The sequence below is a fragment of the Amphiura filiformis genome, chromosome 3 (assembly GCF_039555335.1).
Source record: "Amphiura filiformis chromosome 3, Afil_fr2py, whole genome shotgun sequence".
Classification (NCBI taxonomy): Eukaryota; Metazoa; Echinodermata; class Ophiuroidea; order Amphilepidida; family Amphiuridae; genus Amphiura; species Amphiura filiformis.
Window position 1 is genome coordinate 60,134,651 of NC_092630.1, and position 8,573 is coordinate 60,143,223.

The following is an 8,573-nucleotide window of genomic DNA, read 5'->3' on the forward strand; positions in this document are numbered from 1 at the left end:
ACCTTACTTACGGTAATGACGATTTCCTTCATTTGTCTTCTTTGTATGCACTATCATTATAAATCTTTTATTTGAATTTCCTACAGGTACGAAGTACAATGATACACGCAAAATATCACAAAATGTTATATAAATTATACTAAAATTACTAAAACATGCAGCAAAGAAATGGTTGAATGGAAAAATAATTATTTAATAATAATAATAATAATAATAAATATATCATCAGACCAAAACTGATGCCAATAACAGACATGATGAGACACTGAGACATTAATGTTCTTTGGAATAAATTAAATGTAATTGTGGTATAAATACAGTAGTGATGAAATAAAATGTGATATCTTTCAAACATGATAACAGTGAAAAATGTTAGAAACCAAAAGGGGCTTTCCATTAAAATAATTATGTGTTAACCTCTTATACGAATAAAGTTGGTATTGGGTTCAGTTCATGAAACGTGCAGTAACCTTCTACATTTACCTGAAAAGCACGGCTGTAATTCTAGGACTGTTCTTTACGGTATCGGATAGCAACGTTTCCACAGCATTTTTTTTTTAAATTCGCGTTATAATACAAATTTGGTAAATTATTAAAATTTTATATTTGTGACATTTAACAGTCCTCGAAGTAAATAAATCTAATGATATGTACTTAAAGTATATGTAGCTGGGACAGTGGCGTAGATTTCTGTTTGATATTGGGGTGGGTAGGGGGGTTGAAGTTGAAGTATAGTGAATCCAGCGCCTTTTAGCGACAGAACAAGTTTTTGGAACATATGCGCGCTAAGCGAGCGAAAAACTTTGCCATTTTGAAGCTAAGCTGTTGTGATGGTGCAAAAGTGGAATAGATTCGCGCGAAGCGCGCAAAAATTTGCACTTATGGGCCTAACATGGCCAAATATGAGGGTAATGTTATCAGAAATCCACATACAGCCGTCAACATTGGGGGTGGGGATGATTGTATGGACCATTCCTCCTGGCAAAATATTGGAGGGGATTTATCCCCCCATCCCCGGATCTACGCCTATGAGCTGGGATGAAAAGCCGAGCATCAATTGAAAACTTTGACCTTTTGTATCAAACATTAAAGATAAACATATTTTTCCTAAAAGGTTATAGGTCTTTAGGGGAAAATGAATATCTTCAAAGATTTCATTTTTTAATATTTTGCTATAAAATTTGTATCGCGAATTTTCAAAAATTCAAAATGATTTCATATCAGATGGACATTCTCAGAATGCACTTTGGTGTGTCTGATGTGCTCTCATGTCCCACATAATAGTGCAAAGGTGGGTGACCGTAAAGTACATGATTTTGAATACATCATTGTGCAACAGTATAGCATTTAAAACAGTAATTGCCATTACATTAAAAGGATTGCAAATATACTTGTCTGAGTAAGCTTATAATGTTCCTGAGTAATTAGCCAATTTGACAATGACATCACATGTTTGTCTTTTACATAAAACACCAGAAACCCGACTAGACTGTATAATGTTTCGCATGGTTTTGTTAAAGGGTGTTTTTTTTGGTATTTTGGATTTTGGGTCCATTACGTACCGTACATAATATCAAGAATGGCTTCCAAATTCGATTGTTTTGGTTACTTACCAAGACGATAATGAAACTCCATTTGTTTGCAAACGGAAAGTTGAAAACAAAACCAATTCGTCCCATTTTTAGTCATTTTAATAACACTTTACCGTTCCCATTTTCATCCTTTCAGAATTGCAGGACATTTAAACGACTAGTTCAGTAAATCAGGTCCTTCTTGATATCAATTGGCTATACTAGTCAAAGATTTGTAAAAACCACTCCAAATAATATCCTGGAGAATTTTTTTCGTGGACGGAAGCATTCACATAACCTCAAAACTTGTACTAGTTTATTGTACAAAAAATCCTAGGATTATTGGTTTTTTTTGGTAAGTGTGTTGACATTGATAGTAGGTTTTCTTCCAAATGAATAGTTATAGTGACAGAGTGATTGACAACCGTGTTTGAGTCGTGGTCTGCAACTTTTCTTCAACTTTCTTCGCAACAGGTTACAAAAACCATGCACAAATGGTATTTGGTCGATTCGCCAATGATTTGAAGCGTAAGCGGAGGCGAAGGGGCATTGCGATTTCAATGCGATTCGCCAATGATATGAAGCGTAGCGCCTTCGGAGGCGAAGGAGCATTCCGATTTCAATGCGATTCACCATTGAAATCGTAACGCTCCTTCGCCTCCGAAGGAGGCAAATCATTGCGGTTCACAATATGATGCGCCTCCAGCAGTTGCTGGGGAGAGGCCAATATGGGAAGTGCACCATGTGAAGATCCCGGGGTGAAGATGTTGACATCCAAAGCATGTGTAGTACAAATACAACACAGGAACATGTCATTGTATGTTTAAATGTGATGTTACACGCGAATGCATACTAAAACGTTTGCAATACGCGGATTTAGGGTTTCTCTACCGGAAGTCAATTTGTGCCGAAATTCCTTCCCACAATGCAATATGCGTATTACATAACAAAGAATATTGATTAACCTCCACAGTCTAATGTGTATTATGGACTAGGAGCAAAGATATTCTACCTATGCCTCAAGTGAGTATGATGCAGATCCCGCACGGTTATTTGATGTCATGTAGAACTGTATTCATTTTTAAGCAAAGTTGAACACTGATGGCGCTATTTATCTTAAATCTTGTTTGTATCTTTGCAAGGGGTAGACACTTGTATAATGGCATTAAAACATCATAAAATTGAGTAACATAGCAAGGACATTTTCAAACTACTTTTTATCACGAAATGAAAGGAATAGCCGACTCATATTATTAAGTTAAATTAAATTTAAAATATATGTACATAGCGCCCTCAATTTTCACACAAATGTACAGTTTATAGAATAAAAAGTACCACAAAAAGGCAGAAAAAGTTTAAAATAGCTAAACATATATGTGATAGCTGTTGGTATTGTAAAGGTCTAGAGTTGAAAATTATGTGATGCTTTGTTAGGAACAACTGAATGAATAGAATGATCACATCAAACAACCGTGCCCGCTTCCCGTGTAGAATCACCCGCTACTTCCTTAACTGTTGGAGAATTTGAGCAGACTGATTCAAAGCACCTGCTTGTATGAAAGGCAAGCTAAGGCAGACTCATCTATGCCATGTATTTTCAGATAAATGAGCAGTTTTGTATAGACCGACCATAAATTTTGGCGAAATAAATGTGATTCTTCCAAACCACTTCGATCGAAGAGAGAGACGGACACTAAGTTAGTCAATATATATTACGGTCCTTTAAAAGAAATTTGGTTTCGAGCGCTTATTGTAAAAATCTCGTGTTTTTCGTTATAATGCACCACTGTGATTATATGCACTGTGGGAAAAATACGAAAAAACTGCATGGAAAAAAGCAGTACTTTTAACTGTACTGTTCACAAGCATTTCGGTAGCGTCGGTGACATTGTGCATATATTATGTGTGGGTGCATTGAGTTTGAACAAAATAATACTGACAAGCAAATAAAACTAGCGAAGCAAAATTATGACGCTTGAAATATCTGTTTTAATAATCAGTCAAGGTACAATTAGGAAGTCTGCTTTAAGTTGTAACTCCCGGTTGTAATTATAAAAGTTCATTATAATATCACTTTTGAATCGTGTTTTTACTCACTCAAAACAAAAAAGTGAAATTTAAGCTATTTCACTTTACAGGTAATAGCAGCTAATAGTTATGACGCTTTAAGTTGTAACCGTTTATGTTGTAACGCACAAACCTTATAATAATCCTAAAGAGTAAAATGGAACGGTGAAAATGCAGTGAATTGCACTCTTTCGAAAGTTTTTGCTGTTAAAAGAGTACAAATGAAATTTGTTTTTATAAGTAGTGATTATTTTTTTAAGCTTGATAGGACCTGCTACCACCATTCAAAAAGATGTACATTATTTATCATAGCTTTTCTGCAAACAGCCTCGTCGTTTTAGGTGTGATCTCATACATCATTCTGGGCTGGCGTGTTAAACTACATAATATATTCGTTGGTCAAATAAATGCGAGTGACTTGTAAAATATTAAATGAAGGAAGAGTAACCCTTACTTTAGCGATGTCAACCCTTGACAAATAGGAATGACCTAAGAAAATCACTTAGAACGCACTATTCATGGAATGAAAAATATTTGTCAACGATACGTAGCATCGACGATAAAGCAACACTTATTATATAGTTTGTTATACATGATAATTAATGACAAAAGTAAAGTGCATTAGAGTGTGTTTTAAGGTGTTGCATAGCGTTGCACGACAGTCTCATAGCCTGAAGCTGCTGATGTGGGTGGCTGTGGCCGTGGCGTGTAATGCTCTAATACATTCTTGACAGATGTGGGTGATTCAATCTACCTTTACACCCGAGTAGGGCAGATGTTGACGTCACTATTTGTATGTCATTCCGTATCGTCCATTTTGCTTCCTTAGCGGCCATTCAAGATTTCAGATACTTCAGTTTCGCTAAGTTACATATGAAGGCTGGTACATTACAGTATTGGTTCTCTTGTCAGATCTCTGGAAACGAGCAAAAAAGATAAACTTTTATTCACATATAAGTAAGATTTACAGTATCAATAGGCTACAGCATTAAATGTAGCCTCTGAAGGCTACCAGTAATTATAATTGTACAACCTTTATTATCGCTGACAGTAGCATCTTACTTTAATAGAGAGTTTGCGAAATGAAGTTTGACAATTTACTTCAACTGGAACGGCAACTTCAGAAATATCGATTGGATTTCTTGCTCAAATTTACTCCAACGCGAACGTGCGATTAGTTACTGCACCAACAGCGTCTTGTCGTTTAAACTCGGGACATGTGTATCAATGGGCGTTCAAAGAAATGGCATGTGTAAGATGAGCTTCAAAATGTCAGTCTCTTGTTTGGTTGTTGGCAAGGAGGATTGATATGATTTGTCGACAAGCTAGTCATCGAGAGGTAACCTTTGTTCAGGACAAAAGGGTTCCGCCATTAAATCTACACTGCTCGCTCCAGTAAAATCAGGCAATTTATACGGGAACTTCGTTTCCCAAAATGATTGTGTACGTCATGAGCACACACAATGTCAAGCTTGACGTTTGGAGCAAAAAATATTTTAATCTAATTCAATTAGTAATTTTCAGCAACATGTGGCATGCCTTTTACCCAAACCTGAAACCAAATTAGATATCCAATAATTGGTCTTTGAACTAAATAATACATAAAAGGTAATTATGTAGTCTATGAGGAAATGCGGACACTATTGTTCTTAAATTGACATATTTTCATTCATAATTTACGGCTCACTATAGATTTTCGCGTTAACTTCGACTTCCAGAGGCTTTAATGGGAGAGAGTGATAATCCTTCCTCTAAACGTTTTCTGCTTTTGAACTGTATTTCGCAAACTATAATGTCTATACGTCTACGTCTACTGAGTTGCTGATACACGTGAAATTGTTTCTCTCCACAGCGCTCTATCAATGGTTCCTTGGAGGATGGTGTTAGAAAGACCTGAATGTCTAGTTACATACTTTACATATCCATAAAACCATTTTACATTCCTTATCTTTGCTGAGGCAAGTAGAGACTCAAATTGTCCAATGTGGAGAGAAATCTCAACTATGGCCTTCAAGAGTTTGAGCTTGTTCTGAATGGAGGTGTTTTTGTCCTTCCAAAATGTTTGCAATTTAGCTATAGGATACAATGGCTATTGCAATTCTTGTTTGTACCTCAGTGGAAGAAGTTGCAGCTGAAGAGATGGTTGAGCCTAGGTATTTAAAAGAATCGACGTCCTAGCTTCTCTCCGTGTATGTAAACATCCTTCTGTGGATTGTTGCTCCACATTGTTATAATTTTACTCGTTTCAGCACTGATCGTCATTCCATAGATGGAGGATACCCCATCAACTTAGTTTGTCAAATCAACAAGTTCGTCCCGACTTCCTTCTATGATGTCTATATCATCTGATACATGCTACAGATTCGTCTTCTTCCTACATGTCCTATAGCCACTGTGCATTCAAAGAGCATCCGACATGATCTACTCCAAGAATGGACTAAATAGACTTGGTGAAAAGAGGTAACCTTGCCTCAGGCCAACTGTTGTTCTGAAGCAGCTACTATAGGCTGTCTTCAATGAGCACTGCACTTTCGGCTTGGTTGTAAAGGGAAGCTCGAGCTCACTAACTCCTCATCGATGTTGTGCTTTCGTAAGGTTGCCCATGGTGCTTGCTTGTTCTTCTGCTAGAAGAGGTTCTATCTGTTGTTTCAGTATCAGCAGAAGAATGTTCAGAAGCGCTTTACTCGGGTGAATTATTTGGCTTATGGGGCGATAGTTTTTGCACTGTTGAAAGTTTTCTTTCTTATGGAGAGGATCACCATTGATCTTGTCCATAGGATTGGCCATTTAAACTCTCCGGGATGTTGTTGCAGATTCTCTGCAGTACATCGACTGTCCAGTTTAAGGTAATTGATGTCGTCTGTAGTATACAAAGTATGTAGAGAATCGTGTAACATTTAAATGTTACGTTTCATAAATTATAATGTATGTTTTCCAATCAAAAATAAAAACATGAAAAAGGTTCATTTTAATGATAAGCCCTGGATTACATCACATATTAAAAATCTCATCATAGCTCGTCAAAAAGCTTTTGAATCTGATATACATGAGTGGCGTAGATTACACAATGCTGATGAAAGAGAGGTTGATAAAATTCAGGATACCATGTAGCTTGCCTCTTCATGATCAGAGTATTACAAACAACACGAAATCTGAACTCAGATTAATATCCCAGGAATAAATGACTGTGCAGGTAAAGCAGACGCTGTTAAGGTTAACAACTATTTTAAACTGTTGCGATGTAGTTCACAGCATCTTGCGAATGGTAGTGAGCTTCGGCAAAAGTTGCATTGGTCATTTCATAGCTAGTGTGCAGAAGAATTCAAATATTACATATATACTTTTGTAGGTACTGTGGTTCTTGAGTTATGCTGTAAAGAGGGCTAAAACAACAACACTTTTGTAAAACGTACATAACTCATTAACAACAATAAATCATGCAAGTTTTCAAAGTATATGATTTGTAGAGTGAACTTTTGCAAAACATCAAAGTGTTATTTTTCAATAATATATTGATTTAGATAATGAAAATTAATGTTTTGGCTGCTTCGACCAACAATACCTCGTCTACCCTTAATAATATGTTTGCCAATGTGTCAGCTCACATTGAGCCACTTGATAGAAAAAAGCTTACGGCATTTTTACCTGCTAAAACAAAAACTGGTGGTCAAGATATTATCAAACTCCAGCTAGTCAAAAAATTTGCTTATGAACTTAATATCCCACTTAGTGCCCAGTCATGACCATATTTGGAATCAGCATGAAAAGTGAATTTAAAGTGAGTACCAATGAACCTAGTATTGGTCCAGTGGTTCTTAATATTTTGAAACGGTATCTCAAAACTTGGAGTTTTTATGTTAAAGCATATTGCTAGCACGCAGAGCATTAGGGGTAGACTAGGTATTGTTGGTCGAAGCAGCCAACAATCGATTTTCATTAACTAAATCAATATTGAAAAATAACACTTATATGTTTTGCAAAAGTTCATTCTACAAATCATATACTTATAAAACTTGCTTGATTTATTGTTGTTAATGAGTTATGTACGTTTTACAAAAGTGCCCGGCAAAAGTGGTGTTGTTTCAGCCCTCTTTACAACATAACTTAAGGGGGTACTACACCCCTGGCCAATTTTGTGCCTATTTTTGCATTTTTCTCAGAAATTATAGCGCATTGGTGACAAATAAGATATGTATATTATAGGGGCAAGGACTACAACTACTGCACTGAGAATTCAGCAACTCAAGGCAAGTAGTTATTGATTTACTGATCAAATATTGGTTTTCCCTCATTTTTGACTGTAACTCCACTTCTGTTGTCTGTGCTGAAATAAAATTTAAAAAATTGGCACAAAATTGGGCAGGGGTGTAGTACCCCCTTAAGAACCATAGGACCTACAAAAGTTATCTGTGATATTTGAATTCTTCTGCACACTCTAGCTCTCTATAAAATGGTCAATGTAATTTTTGCCGAAGCTCACTACCATTCGCAAGATGCAGTGAACTACCAAATAGCAACAGTTTAAAATAGTTGCTAACCTTAAAACCTTTGCAATGAAGTCACCAAGGATAACAATGATGCCTCTCTTTTAAACTATAGTCTATGGTCTCCTGGAATTGGCAACGGAAAAATTATAATTTCACTATTTGTTGATGCAGACGTGGGCTAGGCAGATAACGCTTGGAACACTGGGATATTTATAGGTATTCCTTTCTTTGAATGCGGATGATAACGATGTTTTCATTTGCTGTGTTGTCACGAAGAGCACATCTGGTAAATTGCCATGTAGTTGGCAATAAAGAAGACCCCGTGTTTCATTTCTCTACTTTTCAGAATAAGCCCAGTACACATGGTGGTTGCTAGGAGTGCAGAATGCCCTCATCTGACCAAATCTCATTCACTTAGGGACAAGTAAAAAGCTATCAATCTCACTAT